The 26,061-nt window shown below is 40.5% G+C and overlaps 1 protein-coding gene across 1 annotated transcript in view; it reads right to left on the bottom strand.

Annotated features, from left to right (window-relative positions):
- SLC35F4 (solute carrier family 35 member F4) overlaps positions 1 to 26,061 on the bottom strand; it is a 192,360-nt gene that overhangs the window by 111,177 nt on the left and 55,122 nt on the right. The gene's annotated exons all lie outside the window — the stretch shown is intronic.

Genomic DNA, 26,061 nt, shown 5'->3' on the forward strand with positions numbered 1-26,061 from the left:
ATACCCAGTTCCAATGGTATAATATTTTAAGTTAATGACTACAGGGTGGTTTCATTGCCCAGGAACCTTCAGTATAACCTAAGTTCCCATGTAGCCTTGTGCTCATAACCAGCATCTCTCTGAGGAATGACTGGCTCTCTCTACTTGTTCCCAATGTGGAAAATTGCTAACAGCTACATGAGGCATCATTATTATTCTATATGGAACCAATGTTTAGTTTTGGTTTGCTTTAAAAAAAACAAAACAGGTTCTTTTCCAGAAGTACCTGCCATATGACATGTACTGACATCTGTGACATAAACAATACAATATGCTGAAGCATTTAAGAATCTGGATTTGATTTCTCATCTAGGATGCATAGAATAGGGCTTTGGTGACTTTGTTGAACATTTTGTTCTTCTTGAATATTGTGCTCTGCTTTCCCTCTCTTCACAGATACCCTATAGCCAACAAAATGAAAAAAAATTTCCATTTTAAAAACCTTAAATTATTTATTGAGAATCTTTCAGTTAGTCTATGCTTCATAACAAATCAGCACAAAAATTGTTGGCCTAAAGCACCAATTTTTTTGTTTTTTGTTTTTGTCACATGATTCTGCTGGGTAGCTGGGCAGTTCCTTTGCTTGTTTTACCTGAGCTCATGCACAAAACTACATTTAGCTAGAGAGTTGGTTAGGCCAGAGGTTCAAGATGGCCGCACTTATATCCAGGAGTTGATGCTGGCTGTTGGCCAGAATACCTCCGTTCTCCATTTTACCTCTTATTCTCCAGTAGGCCAGACTGGCTTTTCCTACATTACTGTCACAGGGTAGTGTCCTTGTCCTAAGTGGTCTAACGCAGAAATTGCAGGGCTTGTAAAGGCTTTGGAAGTTGTGTAACAATATTGCTATTGCATTCTATTGATTAAAACAAGTCAAAAGGTCAGCTCTATTCAAAAATAGGGAAATAGACTCTCCCTCTTAATGGGAGAAGCAGCAAAGTCATATTGCAAAAAAGTTGAGGAGTAAACTTTAAAGCCATTTTTAAAAACAATTAGCCACAGAGAGTTGTAAACAATGCGACTGAATTAAGGGTCTTGCCTTTTCTTAGAACTAAGCTTGCTTCACTGAAGCCCGACCACAGTACAATGCCTCTAGCTGGGGTGTCTTAAGGGTCAAAAATCTAAGCCTTTGCTTAGAATTGCAACACATCTTTCAGTGTTCTGGCTGTATTAATAATCCATTAAAGATTAAAACATCACCCGCAGGCAGAAATTTGAGGAAGAAAAAAAGTTTTATTTTATTTTTTTTGCAGTAACAAATGAAAAAAATATTGTAGAAAAAAAAGTTCAATCATATACAGTACCAGCAACTGCCATGCTTGGAGGGTCCACACAGGAAAATCTTTGAGATCTGCAGGTGGAGAACATAATTGGGATGGCAGAGTGACCATCAGGGCACCCCCATGATGTTGCCATGACCACGCAGCAGTCTTTCCCACACTCAGCATGCCCCAACCAAAGCCAAGAGCAATGGAACAGTGACAATGGGTGGATTATGCCTGGACTGGTACCCAGAAGCCAGGAGCTCTGACCTCTCACTTCTACGAGTGGGTATCTGACTGTGAGCCTGATTCTGCTGTCTCTTTGCCCACAAGTTATGCAGAAAGCATTTTAGATATCTCTGATAAAATGAAATAATAAAATACAAGAATATGATTTCCCCCAAATGTTGGCTATTGCTAATCAATGGGACATTTTAAGAGACTGCAGTGTAAATGAGAACTTGCCTTAAGTGTGAAAATACTTCATTTAGAAAAAATAAAATCATGAAGTTATTACAGAGCTTTGAGAGCCAAAATTTGGTTCCATAGGCATTGTACTAAATTATAGCAAAAACAAAAAACAGAACAACAACAACAACAAAAACCCACTATACATATTTTTTCTGTAAATCAGTGATTCATATCTTCCTTCTCAAAAGATTATATGAAAGATAATTTGAGGAGTCAGTTGCTTGCTTGGTGTTTTTTTTTTTGTTTGTTTGTTTGTTTTTTTTATTGATTGGCTGTCAATCTTCCAAATTGGTTATAGTCAGTGATTAGAAATACCTGAGATGATATACCATAACTGCAGATCTTTGTTCCTGGAATCTATTTCCTATTCTGCTTGGATTCCTCAGTTTATTTATTTCTTCTCTTTTTCTGGGGTTAACTGATGACATTTTATTGCGTTGCAAGAACATAAGGTCTGCTATTATCTCTTGACTCTAGACTGTAAATTATGGCACTTAAAGAATGTACAATGTCCAGAATGATGAACAGATAATTGGAAAATAGTTACTAGGGAGGTTGTAGCAAAGGTAAAATGATCCACTTAGCTGTCAGGAGTTAAATGCATGTGATGTGAACAGCAGTACGTGACCATCCAGGTTTAGAATACTGAAGTTCAGTCCTCAGATTGTGACACATCACTCTCACTCTGAACCGTTCTCGAGTGTCACAAGGCACATCGTATTACTGTAAGCCACGCTACATCGGGCTTTCTCAGAGAGCGGTGAAATGCTAACAGCTTCCACAGAATATAGCCAAACAATGGGAACAACACCACAGATGAGCAGAAGCTTGGCACTCACTGCCTCCAAGGGCAGAGCAGCTGGGTTGATCTTTCCCAAATGCAACTAATTGACTCTTCCAGTCCAAAGTAAATAGAGATATAGCTTATTAAATTATAATACTCATTAAGTGCGAAAGGATCAACAAGTACTAGGGGTAGCTGGAAGAAACTCAGTTGGGGCAAAGATTCCCACACACTGAAACAATGAGCAAGGGAAATGTATATATAACTCATTTCCACATTAAAAGAAAAACAAAAAAAACAACAACAACCCTGAGAGATTCCCTCAGTATGTCTGCAAGTGAAAGTTCAGTAATCTAGGAAGTGGGGTTCCTGGTCCAGAAATGCTGGTCTACCTCTACTTGGAGGATGTTAGAATCTATTTGACTCCTGCGGGGAAGGTACCACCTCATCTGCACTCATTCGTTCCACAAGTTTTCTTCACCTTCTGTTTATATGGCCCATATCCATCCCAATATCACAGGGAGTGTAAGTCTGGACAGAAGGCAAAATGACCTCTCTCCTAGGAAGAGAAGTCTCCAATACTAGCACTGCTAGGACAGGTTTTCCTTCAAGCAAGTCTCCTGGCTCCCACCCCTCTTTACTCTCATGGATCTCGAGGACCCTGACTACCTGGATCTACGCCTCCATCTGATTGTCCCTTGGCTCCTACTTCCCTCCTCAATGTGAATTCCTGTCACCCTAGGACTTGGCTCGGCCCCCCTAGCTGTACCCTGCCATATACTGTTCTGGCACCTTGTGGTTGCCTGTGTTCCAGAGTAGATTATTACATGCAAAGATGCTTTAAAATAATGAACAGGCAGACTTACCTGGTAATTAACCTGCTTTTCAGCTAAACTAACCATTGTTTTGTTTACTTCTCAAAATTATTGGAAGTATGCCTAATTCCACTGGATTTATGATGCCAAATTCATTAGTATACATAGACATGCTTTGTTTCATCAGCGTTTAAATTGTCAATTTTTTAAAGCTTCTGACAATGGTGTAATTCAGGAGAATTCTCAGCTGTGTTCTGGACAGCTTTTCTCCAGACTAAACACAAAGAAACAACTTTTACTCTCACTTTGCAACTTACAAAAATAATACCAAGTTTCTTCTATAATCAGCCCACAGATGATGGCCAGGCTTTGTGTGTGTGACACTGTGTCTTTTCTTATATAAAGATTGTCTTGGGAACTTTCATGGCTTATGCACCCTGCCAGAAGGTGGGGCTTCCAGCTTCTGATAATAGGACTGGGGAGCAGACACTTTAGGGACAAAATTCTCAGGGTGTCTCCAGGTGTTCATGTAATCGCTTAGAGCTCTGGGCGCTATAAAATCTCCATGATACTCTACCGCCATCCACCAAGAGGGTCCTGCATTTGAGATGCTTCATCCAAGATCTTTTGGGGACCCAGGGAGCAGAAGGAATCACAGCACATCAAAGTTTAGCACTGTGCTAATTACTTTCTCTCTCCCTTTCTTTGCCTATTGAAAGGTTTCTTTGTGTGGTAGAAGTGAACACAACGCAGCATTGGTTTGGAGAATTCTTTGTGGTTAATCACACAATTCCTAGGTGTGACTAGGAAGGGCATGTATTCACAAGCAACTCTGGGTCAAAAACCAGGATCCAAAGATCCTCCCTTTGTGGATCAAACTGCTCCCAGTGGGTTGTGTTGCAGATGGGACCAGCATGGATGCTTAAGGAGTGAGACTCGGTGGGCAACAGCATGGAGTCTCAGCCCAGCATGCACAGGCCATTTATTGTCTTCCCAACCTGGACAAGTTTCCTCATCTACAAGTCAGACCTCATCATTCCTACCTGACAGGGCCACTGTTAACAGGAAAAAATCATTGATGCGGGATACCTAGCACAGAGCAGGCTCTCAGCAAGCGGTAGCTATTGTCATTTTCCATTTAAAACACAAGGCAATGGTAGCCTGACTCCTGTGAGACTTTCACACCTATAAGTAATAATTTATAAAAAGCTACAAAACTCTACTTTTAAGAGATTTTTTAAAAACCTATGATTATTAGCTACATACTGCATTTTCCAAGTACTTACTGACATAATTTGGGCCATATATTTCAGGACTGTGGGTAAATTACTTAATTGTTGTTTTTCTGTTTTGTTTTTTGTTTCAATAGCATGCATATTTTGCCTCCAAACATGCTAAAGCCATTAAACTGTCTAAACTCCACCCACAGGAGATCCACAAGAAATGCTCTCTGAAAGGATGATAAGGTTTAGAGGTTCTAGTTTGTGGGGTTTTGTGAGGAGAGAGGGTAGCTTGTTTTTGTTTTCCAAAGCTTTGTGCCATTCCAAGATAACTCAAGGAATAGATACTATGCAAACACTATTGATTATCCAGAAATGCAAGGATAGAGAAAAATGTGCTTTAAAAATGTAGGAAGATGATTGTGAAGGGGTGAAGGAGAGTCTGGAGTGTGTGATCCATGTCTGAGTTCCAGCCTGATCCTAAAGGCTTTACAGAAGCTCACTAAGGGGCCATCTGGCCACCTTCTTGTCTTCTCCTGCCCACACAGAGGGAGGAGCCTTGAAGAAATCCTAAGTGTGGAAGCTTTTGAGATAACCCACTTTACTAAATACTAAGACTTTTAAAAACCATATGACACATGCCATTAGGATATTCAGAGTCTTGGGGAATAAACTAAAACAAAAAGGAAATACTCATGAGCGGCAATGCCCCGCTAAAATACTTGTCTTGCTCTCTTGAAGGTTATTTCAGAACGAAGGCCTGTTTTTATGACATACTTAAATAAAAAGACTAAAGATTAAAAGCCAAGAACTTTAGAGGGCAAATGTTTACTGCCCTAGGATGTGTTAGGCGCCATGCCACCAGGGACCTACCTGCTAAAGCCCGCGCGTGCTTCTGCAGTGAGACATTCAGGAGTGTCTTACGGCCATGGATGAAAATGCAAAGTCCCTACAGGTTTAGCCCACGTTTCCAACAAGCAGTCCAAAAGGCTGGGCTTTGCCTTACATGCAGCAGTAAAGCTGCTTCTAACTTTGACTGCCTTTTTTTTAACAGTATCATATGAAATATTTCAGATTGATGCAAAAGTAAAGAAAATGGTATTATGAACCCTCAGATACCCATTACCCAGTTTCGACGATTAGCAACCTAAGGCCAGTCTTGCCCCATCTATACCCCATATATTTCCCCTGTCCCTGGAATATTTTGAAGGAAATTCCACTTCATTACATCACTTCATTCACAATTATTTCAGCATGCATTTTTAAAAGATTACAGTTCTATTCTTATACCTAACCAAAATACTATTAGGTCATCAAAAACATTATGTGATCCTTTGATGTCAGTAAATATTCAACTCTGACTACCCTTTGCGTAAGTATACACAAGTTAATTATATATGAGTCAAAGCATTCACATGAAAATGACAGCTGGCACAGAGATTCCAAATCTCTGAGCAATCTTCATTAAAATTAAATTATTGATAGCGAACAGTGTCTAGTATAAGCTTCAAGAAAAAAGTCTATTTCAGTGAAAATAGCGATCCACTTTTAGGAGCACCTGCTTCCCCAAGTGAACTTAAAGAGTACATTTAATCCAACCACTTAACTCAGAGTGATAGAATCCCTGCACACAGAAAATTGAAAGCATGATATTTTTAGGCTCAAGTTGTAGAACTCTATATCTGACCAAGAAAATATAGAAATCTAATGAATCCAGCTTGACTGAGCCAGCACTTGGCTCACTTGGTTTTTTAAAGAAAAACTGTCTGAGGTTTTTTACCAGTAGGTTAGAAAAATCAGGAATATAAACTAGTGAATATAAACTACTAAATACATCTGAATGTTGAGGTTGCTCCTACAGTACATTAACAATCTAGATCTTGTGTGTGTGAATGTGTGTGTACTTGTTTTATACAATTGTATCACAAGTGTAGATTTGTATGACCACCACCACAATGGCGATACAGGATTTTTCCATTATAAGAATTGCTCATGCTACCCTTTTATAGCTACAGAGTCTGTTTTTCTTTAAGGTATGATTCAGGAACCACCTGTATCAAAATCATCTGGGGGCGAGGGCCAGGGGTTGCTTATAAATTCCAGGGCCTCACTCAAGAGCAGCTGAGTCAGAGGTGCTATGGGCCGGGTCTAGGAATTTGCGTTTTAACAAGCTGCCAAAGAAATTTTTATTTATATTAAGTTTTGAGAGCCTTTGTTATATTTCAGTACTCTGGCTCTAGTATATACATAGTTTACTTAAGAGTAGCCCTGAAGAGATATAGAACTTTTAAATTCAGATGCAATCAGGATTGTTGCATCTAAGTATAACAAATCTCATCTAAGCTCACATGCAAAGGTTATTTTGGATTTTGGGGAGAAATGCAATGACTGTGTATAGTTTACATGGCTGCATCTAGAGTTAACTAAAATTGTGAAGTTTAGACTGTAAATTCATTCCCAGATATGCAATACAAAATGTACCTCTTTGCTAGCTCCTTCCTGGGTGCTGAGCTAGGTACTTTACCACCACAAGGTATTTGTTACTCACCCCAATTTTATGCTGTGAGTCTGAAAGTTCACATTTTACAGACAAAGAAACAACATTTCAGAGAAATAACTTGTCCACCAGTTACACAGCTAGTACTCAGCTGAGCTGAGATTAAAATACAGGTAAGTTTGACATCCACCTTCATACTCTTCCCACAATGCCAAGAGGGCTCAGGGATAAAGCAGAGGGCAATTGAGTTAGATTAATAGGAACACTCTCTAAATTTTCTATTTTGTGATTGAAATTTTATCTTTATTAAATTTTGCTGCTATAGCTATTATTTTTGTTTGGAAATAGGATTATGATAAGATAAGGCAGCACCCCTCAAAATATCTGTTATCAGACAGCAATAAATAGAGCATAGAAATTGAGAGTATGTAGAAACCTTCACTGCAATTTGACATTGCTGTGGCATCCAAGAAAGTGATCAGCACATTTGCATCCTTGAAGAGAATATAGGCCAGTTCAGAATGCCAAACTCACATAATGAGCCTCATGTGACTCAAGCCACATGCTGGTCATATTTGGCAGGACCACGTACTGATTTGTGATGGACTGGAAACAAAGTCGTCGGCAGCCGTCCGTCTCGAGAGACGATGGTGTAGCTTCTTAAGAGCTACTGCACCGCCGAGAATGGCTGTGCAGTCCGACTCGGGAGTGACATGGTATCTGTCTCCTCCCGTGTTGAATCGACATCTTGCGATGGCGCTGGAGTGTCCTCTCCAGTGAAGCTGAAGCTACAGAGCCTGGGCAGGGTGATATGGAGGGTCTGCTGTTGCCCATGCAGCAGACCCCCCCTCTCTTCGCAGCTGAAGGGTCCAAGGGAAAGACGGAGTCAATACAGCTTGGCTTCAGGTGCGCCGCAGGAGTTGCCGGTGTTGACTACAACGTCAAACCGCCTTAGGGACTCCGGCTCCGGATTTTCTGTCGGGGTTTACTCCCTTAGCCTTTCCCCTGAAGAGGTATGCCGCAAGGCAGCGGAGGTTTTTTGGAGTCAGAGTTTTCCTTCTCTGATGTGCCCTGACTGGAAGATCGAACCAGCGACACTTAGCTCGCAGGCCGACGCTCAATCCACTGAGCCAAACCAGCCAGGGGTGGAAACAAAGTATTGGTCCTTGTAAAGCACTGGGTTTTGTCATTGAAAAACTTAAACGTCTAGCATTTGCATTTTGCCTCCCATTTTCCTACAGTGCAAGGTAGACATAAGCTGACCAGCCTCTCAGGAGCTTTCCAGTCTTACAAAGTCCACAGCTGGCTCCCTGGGTGACACACCAGGGTCTCCTCAGACCACCATGACCATAACAACCACTACAGTTCACGACACATTCGCTCACAAAATGTCAATGTTTAGCACGTTTGCTTGGAGAACCCAGGAGAGGAGGAATCAGAACAGAAAATTCACTTCCAGGTCCCTCACATGCGACGTGCAGTGGCATCAGTGTAGGAACTCAGATGTTAATTTTTGAGCAGTTTCTGCTGGCATTGTCATCCCTCCTTTGGCTGGCTTTCAGTATTAGTCCAGGAGCCTTTTGATTTGGAATCTGACAGCCCTTTCTCACCTGCTCAGCTCCCATCCGTCTCCTTTTACATAATATATATGACTTAGAAAATCAGCATCATCATTATTGTAGCAGCTACAATATACAAAAAGTTATGTGTCACATGGGGCACAAGAGGATTTATGTAAATTATTTCATTCAACTCATAAAAACTATATAAACACATATAATTATCCCCATTTTTCATAAGAAAGTACTAAAACTTAAGGTAATTTTTCTCTGGGTAACATGGCTAAGAAGCAGGGCAAAGATTTTATTTCAAACTCTGTGTTCTTGATCACTTTAGACTAATAAATATTCAACATTATGAACATCTTCATGTAGTTAGTGGAAAACATCTCCACTTTGCAGATGACAAAATTGAGGTACAGAGAGGGTCAGATACCCAGTGATAAGGCAGGTAAGTTCTCATGACTCAGAGTGGTGACCTTCAGGCTAGTGCTCACTCAGGGACTATGTTTTTCCTTTTGTGACTACAATTCTTAAATGTCCCACTCTGCTGTCTGAAAGTCATTACTTACATCATCTAAATAGAGATTTACTTGAGCTGAATACCTCAGAAACCCAACAAAAAACCAACCACATCACTTTAAGGTTACGAATGCCCAGAGTTTCTGGCCTATGTTTTTATTTTGGTTAATATTTAATTTAGGCTTCTTGCAGGTGAATGCAGAATGAGGCTGTAATACAAAAAAGAAGAAAAAGGAAAAAAAAAAAGACTGAACTACATAACAAGGAACAGGATAAAAATAGAAGGATGTTAGTTCTCAAAAATGATGGGAGATTTATTAAAAATTCTGTGCTCACAACGAAAATATCATATAGCATTCACGTGGGCATTGGCAGTTTTTCGAGGCATAGAATTTGGCCTTCATTAAATTTTTAGTAAGTCGATATGGAACACTAAATCCAAACACTGAGATTCTAAAAATAAGTCCTTAAAAAAATTGTCTCGCTATTTTTGTGGCATGCACATTTTTTTCCTTTACAACCAGGCAATCCATTACTTTTTCCAGCTATTTGGGTAGGGAAGTAAAATTGCTAATGAGCCCCCTTACTCAAGGCTGCCGAGTCGGTTCATCATCGTCCACCAATCACATCCGCTTTTCTGATGGAGCCTAGGTACTCAATGCAATCCTGAAAAAGCAACTCTTGAAAAAGAGAGAAGTTTGTTGGGGAGGGGTGGAGGTGGAGAGTTCTTAAGAGAATTTCTTACATTTTAATGGTTTTGGTTTTATTGGACTAATTCCTAATCCTTTTTCACGACAATCTGCTGACGTAAGAGTTTATCTGAAAGTGGAACTCAAACTTGCTCTCCCAGAAAAGGAGTCCCCAAACTTATTAACTCCCCCCTTCACTACCTCCAGCTCCAGCTCCAGCCATTTGGAGGAAGGCACAGGCAGGCACCTAGCATCCAGCAGTCAGCTCCTACCTGGTGGAGACTCGACACTGACATGGAAAGCCCTGTGTCTGCAGGGAGGCCAATGTGGCCTTTACCTGTCAGGATCTGAAACAAGCATTTCCCATTTTAAGGAACACTGAAACTCAGAGAAGTACATATGATCCTGCTGTAACTACCGGAGAAGCAGGAGAACAGGGGTGCCTGACCTGAAGAAGCAGGTAAAAGCCCAATGGGCCAGGGGTGGTCATATAACCTGGGGCTCTCTCTTTCTGAGTCTTATACATTCATTGTCTTCACACCTCCCTTTAGACTTTGGGGACTTGAGGGGTTTTATTTGACCACTGAGGACAGCAGGGGAGAGAAAAGAGATTTAGCTTACGTGACAGAGCCTCATGTGCACGGTGGGGCTGTGCGCCTGTGGCCTCGTTCTGAGTTGGACTGTTTCTGATTAACACTGGTAGCTTCTGAGGAACAGGTGGTATCTGCAAGGTGGTATGTACAATCTTCTTGGGACAGTGTCCAACCACACCCAAGCCCCAGCTATCACTGAGGACTTCCTTTACGGAAGCAACCATAGCCTCTCTCTCCTGGTTGGATCTCCCCATCACTTGGCCCGATAGCATGTGGGCAGCCCAGGGGTTCTTAACTCTCTACCAACTTCTATGAGCCTTACAGAAAACTACAGGCCCCTCAGAGGCAACCTTCTATATCTTCTGAGAGCTGATGAGATGGATATGAGGTAGGGTTTACTCCCGTCTTTTTCCCAGGTACCTCATGTCATGGTCTTTTCAAACCCCATGGGCACAGCTGTTCCCCTGGGCCTGAGGATGTCTCTAGACCAGAGACAAGTACCCACCTGCCCTCAGACTTCAGGGAAACCATGTTGAACATCTGCCCAAATAATTCTCTCACACACACCACCCTCAGGGCAGCACCAGGAAAGAATTATGACATTCAGGCTATTCAGCCTCTGGTGATTCTCCCGATGCCCCTTGCTCTTAGGTTTAGGAGGAGAGAATAGCTTATATTTTCTATGAACACAGCCTCCCCCCAGGTTAGCCTCCCTGCATTCACCCTTCTCTTACTTTGTCTGGGATAAAAAGTGCCTGTGCCCGTTCCACTGTAATTGGTATCTCTGGGTGGTCTCGGCAGGAAGTTGTCCCCAAATGGGGCCAGCTCATGGGCAACTCTGTGGACCTGAAACATATGCAACAAAGATTTTCCTTCTCTCTTAGGTTCAGGGATATGGCCAGGACAATCGAAAAAGTCCCTCTAAACATCCTTTTCATAGAGCTAAGGTCCTTGGCAACTATTAAAACAGTTCATTTTAATTGTTCCTAACTTAGATTCAGTCCACTGCATCCTTCCTCCTGCATAGTTTATTACCCACAGGATGCAGAGGGTTCACATTTAGGACTTCATTAATGAGACTCCAGGCTTCGCTGAGAAGCCGGATGAACTACATTCCTGCATCTCCCCTTCAGGGCCAGCTTCCCGCACTTAGGCCCAGTGTAGCCGCACAGAGCCCCATGCCTGTCAGCTCGATGTCCTGCTGCTGCTGCCCTGCAGTTCTTAGTAAGTTTGGGAAATGGGGCCCTGTATTTTCCCCTGGCAGCTGGCTGGGAAAATTATGTAGCCATCCTGCTGGCATTAGCACATCCTATGTACCTTAAGCCTCGGGGCCTCCAGATGAAAAAAAGATAAGAAGCAATGCAATAAAAAGGAAAGTCAATATTTTTCTTGCTGGAAGAACCATGGCAGGAAAAGGCAGAGGCAAGGGACATAGGGAAGCAAAGTAGTCAGGAGTATATCGTGATTTCCCCTCAACTCCCTTTCTCTGGTCTGAAGCCTAGAGAAGGGGAGGAGTGTTAGCAGCATGGGGAGCCAGATGAAGAGGGGCTACAATTCCCAGTGCTAATCAGAGAGCTGGTGGGAGACTCACTCTGTCTCTTACCAAACGGTGCTTGTCCAGCAAAGTAAACTTGGCACTATGGAATAGATAGGCTGGGGGGCTCGATACTTAGCTCTCCTGGCTAGAAAGCCACCAGTCAACCCCAATTCAGCAACCTTCCAACCCACCCTGAGCCTGCCACAGCAAGGTCCTACAAGCCCTCTCCCACTTCAATCCAGAGAGCATGTCAGAGAGAAGGGGCAGAAATAAGAGAGGCAAACATGCCCTAAAGGGCCTATTTTAAATGACAGCCCCATCAGTTCAATGTAGGGTTCACAACAATTTCCTTCCCACTCCCCTGCAAATGAGAGGGAAGACTGAGGCCCCACGTTGGGCACCAGATGAGGCTGATATGCTCTGCCCCACCCCACATTTGGGCACCGGATGAAGCTGTGCTGCCTCCAATGCCCTGGCTCGGTTGGAAACTACTCTGTCCACCAGAGGTTTCATGACCACGACAGAATAACTCTATCCAGGACACTGTATTTTGTCTGGGGAGAAAAGGAAGCGGCTGTTCACTTGAGTGGAGAAAGTACAAGACCTCCATTCCTCATGCTTTTTATTGAGAAGGGTATGCATGGGAGATACAAGGTCAAAATTCATAAACCATCAATAGATTTTAGGCACCTGGATTACAGTTGACAGTTACAGATTACAAGTATCAATATAGAGGGCAGAATGACCAGTCTGTGTCAGGATCTATTAAACATCTTTTTTTTTTTTTTTTTCTAGTAAACATCTTGATGCCACACTGGCATTAGGTGCAAGATTTCATACATTCATTGCTAGAGATTGTTTATAGTTAACTGAGAGATAAGAAAAGCAGAGCAAGTTCCAAAGCCTAATAAGCATTTGTTAAATCCAATTCCCATGGAAACCCTCTGAGTGGCCTTCGGTCCTGTCTGCCTCCACCTTCCAGTGTTCTGTTGAGACTCAGAGGCCTCCCAGGGGGCCTGGCTCGTGGCTAGCGCTACAATCCCCAAAACCACAAGAAGCAGTTCCCCATGGAAGACCACATTGATTATAACCAAAATTAATGGAATTACATTTCCTCTGCACATGTAAGCTCATAACCCCACTACATTTTATGTTGTATCAAGTGCTACATTAAAAATTTAATGATCCATTATAACAACAACACAAAGATGACATGTGGAAATAAAATCCACACATTAATCCCCAAGCTTCAGTTTATCTAGTAACTCCAAATTTTTTCTCATCCAAACTATAATGCACATTTTTTTCAGCAGGTTTATATTAATTACTTTCACATGCATTGTCTTATTTTATCTCGCAATAATCTGCAAGGCAGGTAGGAAAGATACCATTGTCCATATTCTGCAGGGGGCTCAAAGATGCTAAGTGACTTGTCCAAGATCCTAGGGCCATTAGAGGCAAAACCGGACCCAGAAGCCAGGACAGACTCTGCATCCAGTGCTCTTTTGACCATGCCATTCGTGCCTGCTCAACACTTGATAACTAAACCACTAAAAAGTGATCAATGTAGTGGAGGCCTTCCTCTTTCTCCCTCTGCTAATTCACTTCCCTTAATGGTTAGGGAAATTTTCTTGGCAGCCGCTGTTTTCTGTCATTGATTTCTGCTCTGACTTTTATATTTTCCTTCTTTCTGCTTTCTTTTTTTTTTTTTTTTTATTTAAACTGTGATTTTTATTTTTTATTTTATTTTTTCAGATTTAATGTGTTTTATTGATTAAAATATTACATTTGTGCCAATTTTCCTTCCCTCTGCTCCCCTCCACCCGGTGGCCCCCCTCCCTCCAGTTGTCCCCCCCTTTTAGATTATGTCCATTAGTTGTGCATACAGTTCCTCCCAACCTCTCTCCGTCTATTCCATTCCCTCCTACCCTGATCCTCAATTCCTATATCCTCTCCCTCCCTCTCCCCACTCCCCCTCCCTGTTGACCTCCCCCCAATATGCTTCCTGTACCCACAGTTCCTTTTCCACTCTCGTTGCCTGTTTAGTTTGCCTTTGTTTCATCTCCCTAGCTTCTGTTTTTTAAACCAGTCCTTTTAACATCTCATATAACAGTGGTTTGGATCTAATGAACTCTTTCAGTTTTATTTTGTCCTGGAAACACTTTCTCTGTCCTTCTATTCTGAATGACAATTTCGCTGGATAGAGTATTCGTGGTTGTAGGTTTTGGATTTTCATTACTTTGAATATTTCTTGCCAGTCCCTTCTTGCCTGTAGGGTTTCCCTTGAGAAGTCAGCTGATAGTCTAATTGGGACCCCTTTGTACATAATTCTTTTCTTCTCTCTTGCTGCTTTTAAGATTCTCTCTTTATCTTTAATTTTTGACATTTTGATTATAATGTGTCTTGGAGTGGTTCTCCCTGGGTCCAGTCTCTTGGGAACTCTCCTTGCTTCCTGGACCTGCAAGTCTATTCCCTTCCCCAAGTCTGGGAAGTTCTCCTTTATTATATTTTCACTCAATTTTTCAAGTTCTAGTTCATCTTCCTCACTCTCTGGCAAACCAATGATTCTTATGTTGGGCCTTTTATAGCTGTCCCAGAGGTTTCTGATCCTCTCATTGTTGCTTCCCATTTCCTCTCGCTGCATTGGTTGACTGCTTGTTCCTTCTCCATATTCCAGTTTGTTGAAATGAACTCTGGATTTTTTTCCCTCACCTTCTGTCTCGTATTCAGTTTTGTTCCTTTCGTTATGAAAGTTTTTCAGTTCTTTCTTATCTTTTTCCTGCTCTTTTGTGAATTCTGTAAGCCACCTGCTAACAATGGCCCAGAACTGAGCCTCTGACAGGTTTCTTATCTGTTCATCTGTCAGGTTCTCTATCTGTTGTCTGGTGAGCTGTGCTACCGGGATTTCTATTGTTGTCTGCCTCATTTTGACAGATGCGTTTTGTTTTCTTGGGCCGGCTGTCGGGGGCAGTGCCTGTGTACGCGTCACAAATCAGCGACCGGCGCCTGCTTGCGACCTATTTCGCAGCCCTGTGGCGCTTTCTTTCTTTGGGGGCGGGGGTCCAAGATGGATTCACACAGTTATTCAGCTAGGAGACCGGGATCCGTCCTCCCGCCCCACTGGGCCTCACTGTTCAAGGCGATGCGGTGGCTGCTCTCCCCAGCGCTGGAGTCGCGCACTGCCAGGGGCCCGCCCGCAGCCGGGATTTCTTGTCTCCCCGCCGGGTCTCAGGTGTGATCGCAAACAGCTCTGCCCTCTTTAACTCTTACCTGCCCAAATGGCACCGCTGGTTTATAACTTCAAATGTTGGGCTTCCGTGTAGTTTTATTTTCTGGAATTTCTAGTTATCCTTTGTTTTGAAGTGGTTGTATTCCTCTCTAGTTGTAGAGGGAGACCTAGCGTGTCCGTCTAAGCCTCCATCTTGGCCGGAAGTCCATTTTCTGCTTACTTTCATTTCATTTTCTCCTTTTTGCTAGACCCTTAAAGATGAAAGCTGAGGTCTTTGTTTTGAATTATTGTTTTGAGCCACTAGGCTTTGGGATGTTGTACATGCAGCAATGCACAACTAAAACACACCCACTTCCGGTCTCCCTGCCATGTGGTTCTGAGAAAAAGGACCATCTTGGTTTATTTCACTGTAAGTTGATTTACTTAAAGCATTCTGTTCTGAGCAAAAGCAAACTAAAATTCTAGTTGTTTCCAACATCAGTCCTCTTGGACATGATCTGGGGAGGTTACATGTTCACAGCTCATTTACAGAACAGTCATGTTCAGCGTAAGTATTTGAAATTAATGAAAAGTCTTCCAGAACCTTCCTAAAGTAAGCTCTCCTCCCATCAGGAATTGCTTTCTTACCAAAGCAAGCATGGCTGCTACTGAGTTCCAGAATTTTTAAAACCCTGCATGAGTAAAAACTGGGAAATGTACCATTTAAAAGTTGCAAGTATTTTTATGACTCTTTAGGAAAGTGTAAACGCTTGGTTTTTCTTTGAGGCAGATGAACCTACAGTGTAGAGTAAGCAAAGCCAAAGGACTTTCAATCATGCAAGAACATTGCAAAGACCCCTTTCTAAAAGTAGGGACACTTGAGGCTGCCACTTCAAGGAGCTGAGTGTTCTGCACAACCACATAAAGTTCTGTCTCATGGGTAAGAAGAGTTATACACCTTTGCAGGTATTATCTTTAAAGCAGTGATTCTCAAACTCGAAACCATTTTTAAAGGAAAAAAATGATTGGAAATTCTCATCACTCTTTTAAATTATTTTTATTTCTAAATTATTAAATATGTACAAACAAAATTATTTAAGTATACATTGAGTGCCTACTATTCTAGGCACTGTTCTGAGCATTGATGAAACACTATACCTCAGTGAGCTTGTGATGAGGTGGAACTATGATTATAAGTGGGCCAGGCCAGTTATTTTCTAAACAAAACAGGAAAATCCAGATTTGGGGAAGTGTAAGAATGCTGCACTGTTGTCATCTGATATCTTTGGAAGGCTAGAGAGCAAGATACATGTGCGGAGAAGGGTGGAGATGCCCTGGAAGGGAGTCAATGTTCATGCTGTCAATTGTCCTAGAAAAGGGTTAAATGGGGAGTGGGGGGCAATGGGGATTCAGAAAATAGGTCTTACAAGGGAGGTAGAGATTATCCCTCTCCAGGGTCTTGTCAGTCAGATCTGGACTGAGAGGCTATTGCCCACAAAGCCCATTCTGCATTGGGAAGCCTATAAAAATGTTTGGAAACTGGGGGAAAATTTATTGGCTCCAAAATTAGAAAACTGCTAAATCAATATTAATAGATGTTTAATTAAATGTCTATAAAATGTCACAGTGTGTCAACAGCACTAATTGTTAAAATTAATATTCATTAAAATGCCATTACATATGGAAATAATTGGTCAGATTATCTCATTTTGCAAGAATTCTCAAATATGTATTATAGCCAAGTTTACATTCTCAATAATGAGTTAAATGAGTTGCCAAATAATTTCCAAAGGAAACTTGTGAAAATTCTTTCATACTGTTAATATTAAATTAATGTAGGATATAGGTATGTGCCAATGTGTTCCACAGGAAGTTGAGTATAGTTTCTAAAAATTTGAGAACTTACAGTCAGCAAAGGTCTTAAGTGCTGGTTGCCCAGAGCCCTCCAAACTTTGCAGGCATGTGCTTTCCTAGTCATGGTGAAGCAGGCTGGGTGTTAAGTAGGGAGGAATATTAGCAAGGGCCACCAGCGCCACTCTGAATCCATATACATAGTGCTTTGGAAAAAGGTGACCCTTCCAAGAATATGGAGCCCCGGCCAAGGCTCAGAGCACTGCATGTCCGAGTGTGCAACACTCCTCCACAGAAATGCGAGACTGGGTTCTGAATCTGCGCAGGTGCAATCAGACGAAAGTTCATAAAATGATTCCATACTTTCAATGTCACATCCACCATGTTACCTCTTTCTATGAACATTTTGTGAATGGCAGCCTGCCTTTCTCATTGTGAAAGGTGATTTTTGTGGATTCTAGTAAGAAATGTCATCTTTGAACAAAGGCTGCACAGAACCATGAAGGCAGGCATTCAACTAGAAAAATGAAGTCAGTGCTGGAAGGGCCCCATCCTCACCTACTACAGGCCCCTATGAAAGGTATGGAAACGTGGACAAAGGACACTTGATACAGTGTTGTCGGGTGCTTAGAGATTACATAACAGAGCTTTGAAAGAAATAAAAATGAGTTTTCTTCCCCTTTCTTTATAAGACTGATGTATTTTAAGTGGATTTTGACCACAATTTCCCATAGCCTGAGGGTGAGCCTTTTTGGGAAAAGAGCAGCCATATTTTCAATATTTTACTGATGTTTTGCATTAATTATTTAAAAACACCATCTGCCTTATTTTATCCAGGGTCTCAGTTCTGAATTTAGAAAAGAAAGTACAACAACAAAAATCCCCACAGAAACAAAAATTAAACTGTAGAAACACCAACCCAGAGATACGTTCAATAGGCACTAGAGCGAGGTCCCAGATGATCCATTTGAAACAATGAAATGGAAGCCAGCGCTGCTGCCCAAGCAGCCTATGGAAATGCCTCCCGTTGGCCGCACAGCAGAGCACTTCAGAGGGCAATTCAAAGAGAAGGGCACAGGGGTCAAGTGGCCCTTCCCTTCTGACAAGTCATGGCAGTGCAAAGGCTAAATGACAGGACATCTGCCTGTTGCATTGCTGTGCGATGTGCTGGTTAGCCGACTGGCAGCATTTGCGATGTGGTGGAACTATGATTATAAGTGGAGGGCTAAAGGGTGAGGGTAGGGGATGTTGGGCATAGCTTATTTAGCTTTTGAAATTAAGAAGCAGAAATACATATTGTATTTCCTGCATAGTTGTTATCATTGAGATAAGGGCCTTCTCATAAGAAGTGATCAAGGTTCCTAGAAAAACGAAGTATAAAATCAAACATTCTGAGTGGTGGGAAAAAGGCAAGGGCAGGGCTCAACCCCTTGGGTTCCTTTTCCACCTTTACAGACTCTCTCTTCCTTGTGGTCTCTCCAAGCACCCCGAGCTGTGAAGCGGGGTAATCTCTGGTGCAGGGGTAGAGACTGTATGATGGGGATTTACACACAATGTGTCCTGCAAAGACTGTCAAGTGAAATATTTTTTATATATATACATAATTATCTTATTTATTTACTTTTAGAGAGAGGGGAAGGGAGGGAGAAAGAGAGGGAGAGAAATAATCAATGTAAGAGAGAAACATCCATTGGTTGCCTCTTGCACGCCCCCAGCTGGGAACTTGGCCTGCAACCCAGGCACGTGTCCTGACTAGGATTCAAATGTGAGAACTTTAGGTTCACAGGCCAGGAGACAATCCACTGAGCCACACAAGCCAGGGCTCCAGTAAAATGTTATAGGTCCTTTCTCCATGACCAGAAATAAATATGGATTCTGTTATGTTCTGTAATTCACTAAAAGCTTGGAACTTTCAGGGAAATTTATTATCCCATAAGTCACAGTATAGGATATCTAGTTGTTTTGTTTTTCTTGGTGTATTTAAAACCACAGGAAGTCCTGATACCCAAAAACTCTTTATTTTGTACTGTACGCTCAGAGGATAGGATTTTTTTACTTCAAAATTCTTCATGTGAAAAACAGGTATGCTCAAAATTTCACACTCTCAAAACTTTCCTGGCCCATTTTAAATTTCAAATCAGGTTTTCTTTCCCCTGTGGATGCCTCCCAGGTTCCTCCATGCCTCACAACCAATTCTGGTGTTATGTTTTGACCTCTGACTGCTTTCAGAGCACAGAAGGTTCTTTCAGAGAGTATAATTTTACCTCAGATGTTTCTAATGACTTTTCTCCTAGCTTTAGTACCTCCAAGTCTACTAAGGTAGATTTCCTTTTTCCTGCCTCTGCACTTACTAATTGTAAATGTACCTGGCTGGAAACCTCACCTCTCCCGCTTCTGCCCTCCATTTGTGTTCAAACCCCACAGTTCCATTTAATGAGTCTAGAAACTAACTTACAATGTGCCGTTCCCAATTTCTCTGCCTTCCACAAGTAGGGCTGAAAATGGGCCTCCCAGCTCCTAAGTCACTTCAGACCAAAAGTAATGTGAAGATGTAATGGCACTGCACAAATACTGTGGCAACCTGCATGGAGAAACTAAAGGGTGAAATTTCCTATCAATGTGGGCAAGAACGCTAAAGGTTGTTTCCATATATATAAAATCTGCTACTCGTTGTTTTCCTGAAGTTATAGGTTGTCGCTTTACAAAATTGTTCCATATTTTTAAACCTTTATAATTATGTTTTTCTAGATGTATTTGTGCTTCACAATATGTTCTCATAATTAATTTCACTATGCATATCATGTGTAATTTTGGCTTTATAATACCTTTTCGAATTCCTGTCTATCCCTGTGTGTCTCCATGTATAAGTACACAGAAATAGGAAAACCTATCTCTTATGCAACAATAAAGAAATGCACTCAGTTTATACAGTATGCTGTACTACATGTGCTTTTTAGCTGCCCTATCACTTTTGGAAAGTGAAATGCCATGAACAATGACTTAGCAGGAGAGGGGAAATTGGTCTCAAACATTCTCTTTCAGGTCACAGAAAAATAGAAAAATTTTGGCAAATAAACCTTTATGTTTTGTCTATGGCTTTGATGTGTGTGCTCAGCCTTTAAGTTTCTCTTAGGTTAATCTAAAAGAAACCCAGAAGACTTCATTCACTTAGGAAGCATTGACCGAGACCCCTGTGTGTGTAAAGGATGGAAAAGAGATTGAAGAACTTGCCGCAGTATTTACTCTCAAAGACCCAACTGACCACAATGACATCATCAGAATTTTTGGCCAACTTTACACATCAAATCATTTAACTAATCTGGCCATGTGATGATCCAATATGATATAAAAAATCCCAAGTTAACCATGATACAATATTACAAATTCAGTCAGAAATATCAGCTACAGAAAAGTCACCCAGAAATTCAATTAACTACAAGCCACTAGATGAAAAAGACCAAATTTCACTTCTTTGATGAAAGTACATAGGAAATATGAGGTTGATTTCCAGATAGAGTTAAATGAATGAAAGTGATATATAAACTATAGTATTAAAATATTTCTGCAATGAAATTAATAATATAAAATTAAAAATAAAAATCTTTAACTTTCATTTCTACAGAGTAAGAACTCTCCACCTCTGTATTGTAGGTTGTCATTTCTGATAGTCATTATTTGTTAGTTTCATCAGGTTCAGGAACTTTTGCTTGATTATCTCAGCTACAGAATAAACTGCTGCCAATTCTGATCTATGATATTTCTTTTACACAACTTTTTTACATCAAATTTAGAAACAATTAGAAGTATTACTAGGTAAGATGAAGATATCGCATTTCTATCTATACAACTTTCAAACTGACATCAATCAAATATAGCAAAACTCATAGAGAAAAGCATTAGGAACATAGGAAGTAATAAAAAAAACTTCACAGACAGAATGAACAAACAAACAAAACAAAACTAAATTTTTGTTTTTCTTCCAAAAATATTTTTTATTTAATTTTTATTGTATTTTTTCCATTACCATTTTGTCCCCTTACACCCCCTTACCCCCTGCAATCACCATACTTTTGTCCTTTTTTCTCAATCCCTCTACCCCCTCATATCACCACCATCACTAGCTGTCATCCTTCTCTCCATCTACGAATCTGTCCCCATTATCCTTGTTAGTTCATCTGTTCATTAGGTTCCACATATGAGTAAAATCAAATGGTATTTGTCTTTTTCTGACTGGCTTATTTCACTTAGCATAACATTCTCCAGGCCCATCCATCCTGTCACAAAGGGTAAGATTTTCTTCTTCTTCTTTTTTTTACAGCCAAATAATATTCCATTTTGTAAATGTCCCATAGTTGTTTTATCCATTCATCTACTGATAGGTACTTGGGCTACTTCCATATCTTGGCGATTGTAAATAATGCTGCAATGAACATAGGGATGCTTATGTTCTTTTGAATTAATGTTTTGGGTGCTTTTGGATATATTCCTAGATCCTTGTGCTAATTTATTCCCCATAATGTAGATGCCATCTTTCTCAAGCAGAACACTCTTCTCCAAGTGGCACCAGCCTGAGAGGAAGCAATATCTCTGCCCACAGAAATTACTCTGCTCCACCCTGAGCTTCAGATTACAGCTTGAACTATATCACTGATTAGTTTAACAACTAAGGTAAAAAATACAAAGAAGCAGCTAAAATAGGAATACAAAGAAACAGACCCCAAGTGAAAAAACAAGAGAATTCTCCAGGAGGAAATCTAAGTGAAATGGAAGCAGGCAATTTATTAGATAGAGAGTTTAGAGGAATGATTATAAGGATAGTCACCAGCATAAAAAAGACAGAAATCATGAAAAAGAACCAGTCAGAAATAAAGAATGTAATATCTGAAATATATAATATACTGAAAGGAATAAATAGTAAGTCAGACAAAGCAGAGGATTAAATCAGTGATTTGGAAGACAAGGTAGGAAAAAACACCCAGGAAGAGCAGCAAAAAGAAAAAAGAATTTTTAAAAAAGAGGAGAGCTTAAGAAGCATTTTGGACAACATGAAGCAAAACAACATATGCCTAATAGGCATACCAGCAGGAGAAGAGAGCAAGCAATGGATTGAGAACCTATTTAAAGAAATAAGAACTTCCCTAATCTGTTGCAGGAAAGAAACACACAAGTCCAGGAAGCTCAGAGAGCCCTAAACAAGTTGAACCCAAGAGGCCTACACTGAGACACATCGTAATTTAAATGACGAGGCTTAAAGACGAGGAGAGAATTCTAAAAGCCACAAGAGAAAAGCAGGTAGTTACCTACAAGGGAGCACCAATTAGACCATCATCTGATTCCTTAACAGAAATGTTTCAGGCCAGAAGGGAGTGGCATGAAATATTCAAGGTGATAAAAAGCAAGGACCTACAACCAAGGCTAATTTACCCAGCAAGGCTATCATTTAAAATTGAAGGAGAAATAAGGAACTTCCAAGACAAGAAGAAGCTAAAGGAATTCATTAACACCAAACCAGTACTGTAACAAATGTTAAAGGGAATGCTTTAAGAAGAAGAAAAGAGAAAGAAAAAAATAGTCTAACAATAACACAGCACTAAAAATGTATCTATCAATAATCACCTTAAATGTAAATGTCTTAAATGCTCCAACCAAAAGACAGAGGGTAGCTGAATGATAAGAAAACAAGACCCATATATATATATATGCTGCCTCCAAGAGACCTATCTCAGATTAGAAGATACACACAGACTAAAACTAAAGGGATGAAAAAAGATATTTCATGCAAACAGAAAAGAAAAAAAGCTGAGTAGCAGTGCTTACATCCAGCAAAATAGACTTTAAAACCAAGGCTATAATAAGAGACAAAGAAGAACAGTACATAATAATAAGGGGAACAATCCAACAAAAGGATATAACCCTAGTAAACATTTACACACCCAATATAGGAGCACCTAAATATATGAAGCAAATCTGGATGGACATAAAGGGAGAGATCAACAGAAGTACAGTCATAGTCAGGAATTTTAATACTCCATTGACTTTAATGGATAGATCATCCAGACAGAAAATCAACAAGGAGACAACAGTCTTAACAATACACTAGATCAAATGGATTTAGCTGATATCTTCAGATTATTCACCCCAAAGCAGCAGAATATACATACTTTTCAAGTGCCAAAAATATTATTTTAAAATTGTGATGTAAAGTGTCATTATTTTTTTAATTGCTTTTATTTTTTATTATTTTAAAAAATTTACTTTTCAGTCACAGTTTACATTCAATATGATTTTGTATTAGTTTCAGGTGTACAGCATAGTGGTTAGATGGTCATATATTTTGCATAGTGTCTCCCCTCCACCTGGCACCATACAGAGTTATCATAATATTACTGACTATATTCCCTGTGCTGTACTTTACATCCCTATGACTGTTTTATAACTACCGATCTGTACTTCTCAATCCCTTCACCTTTTTCACCCAGTTCCCAACCCCAACTCTCCTCTGGCAATCATCATTCTGTTCTCTGTGTCTATGAGTCCGTTTCAATTTTGTTTGTTCTTTTATTTTGTTCTTTAGACTCGACATATAAGTGAAATCATATGTTATGTGTTTTTCTCTGGCTACCTTAGTTCACTGAGCATAATACCCTCTAGGTCCATCCATGCTGTTGCAAATGGAAGATTTCATTGTTTTAATGGCTGAGTAATATTCCGCTGTATATATGTACCACCACTGTTTCATTCACTTGTCTATTGATGTGCATTTGGGTTGCTTCCATATCTTGATTGTTTCAAATAACGCTGTAATGAACATTAGGGTGCATATATTCTTTCAAATTAGTGTTTTGGGTTTCTTCAGATATATGCCCAGAAGTGGGCATGAGGCAGTTTCATTTTTAATTTTTTGAGGTAACTTCATACTACCTTCCACAATGGATGCACCAGTCTGCATTCCCACCAACAGTGCCTACGGGTTTCCTTTTCTCCACATCCTCACCAGCTCTTGTTGTTTGGGCATTAATGGATGATGGTCATTCTGACAGGTGTGAGGTGACATCTCATTGCAGTTTTAATTTGCATTGTTCTGACAATTAGTGACATTGAACATCTTTTCATACGTCTATTGACCATTTGTATGTCCTTTTTGGAGAAGTGTCTATTTAGGTCCTCTTCCCATTTTTAATTAAATTATTTGTTTTGGGGTGTTAAGTTGTATGAGTTCTTTATAAATTTTGGATATTAACCTCTTACTAGTGTATCTAAATAGTGTCATTCTAAAGCACCATGTGTGCAGAATGAAACAAGCAGACTCAGCTGGATCCTGGCCATAGCAGATGGGAGGAAACCAATGAAGCACCTAAGCATCAAGCTGAGGGGCTCACACACACACACACACACACACACACACACACACACACACAACTCAATAAATATTATCTGATGTTGATGAAATACTCAGTTTCTCACAGAATCTTAGATAATAGGTGACATGAATGATATTATTAATAACCTTATAAACACTGACAAGGTGAATGTGCTCTTGCTGCTCAGAGAAAATATGTAAGCACAGTCACTTGCATACACATGTGCCCTAATCACCTCAAACTTCCTAATTTCATGACTTTCCTGCACAGAGAGGCTTTCAGAACATGCCTAAATTTCCACACATAATACCTTCTATAACCTTCCAGAGAGGATTCATGAAACTGTTTTTAAAAGCACCCTCAGTAAGAGGCTGTCAACCTGGCATTCAGAACATCTGTGACTCTTATCCGGAGCCTAGCAGTCCTGGGCTTTGTCACCTGTGCTAGGGAGGAGAGACACTGACTGCCTGTGGGTAGGACTCATTCATTCATGCTCCCTCTGCCCCAGGTAGTCTATTATTCTGTTTTCAGTATTTCCAGTGCAGGCTGGCCAGCAGGACTCCTCCTGGGAAGTGGTTGGGAACTGGCACAGAATGAGGTAGGATGTAAGGGTCAAAAGGGAAACGGAACTTCAGAACAACCTGCTCCCCACCTTGCACATTAAAATACATTGTTACTAACTAGCTGTGTTCTTTTGTCAGTCACTGAACATTTCTAGACTTCAGTTTTCTTCTCTGCAAAATGATAGAACCGAATCTCTAAGGTAACTTACAGCTTTTTCTATGAGGAGTAGCTGTGAAGTATTCCACGTCAATAAAACTTATGTAAAGCTACTTTTAATTGTTACTGTATTTTTCCATTACCATTTATATAAAGCTATTTTTAAGAAGAGTGAATGATGAAATACATTTAAAAATGCACAGAAAAGACCAGTTGCCTTATAAAATTGCAAGCCAAGAGAGAAAAAACACCTCTAAGCCCCAAACATAACATATTAAATACTGTATGGTAAATAGAAGTATTGGCCTCATTTCATCATTCCCCTGCAGTAGTATTATATGTCCTTGATATATTCTGATAGTGTGTGGAATATACTGCCCCACCCATTAACCTTGCAACTTGTCCATGTGACTCCTTAGTCAATGAACATTAGTGAAAGTCATACAAGCAGAGACTTAAAATGTGTTTGTCTTTGGGTTGTCCTCCTGAGCTTCTGTTATTGCTATAGAGAAAATAAAGCACAGGTAGTCACTGCCTATTCAACCTGAACCCCAGAAGAGACCCATGGAGCATTCCTGAATCAGGTCTACATCCTGAAGACTGGCTGAGTCCAGGTGAGCATCCAGGTGAACCCCATAGACCCAGGAGTATTTTTGTTGTAGCCATTGAGGTTGTTACAGAGCATCATTACAAGAAAAGCTACTGATAAACTCTGCAAGGAAATTACATATCGAGAATGAGGAAAGCACCTAAAGAACCCGAGAAGGTAAACATCTAACCATTTATGTGGGTATCACACAACATACAATGAAGTGTACTCAACAGTCACAAATGTGTCAAAATGCCAGTGACATTGATTTGAAAACTGCACACAAATTACAACAAGAATTTGTACACTCAATTTAAAATGAACATAATTAATGACCATAAGTG

Source organism: Furipterus horrens, unplaced genomic scaffold (assembly GCF_987537825.1).
Source record: "Furipterus horrens unplaced genomic scaffold, mFurHor1.1.pri manual_scaffold_3, whole genome shotgun sequence".
In the NCBI taxonomy this organism is placed as follows: Eukaryota; Metazoa; Chordata; class Mammalia; order Chiroptera; family Furipteridae; genus Furipterus; species Furipterus horrens.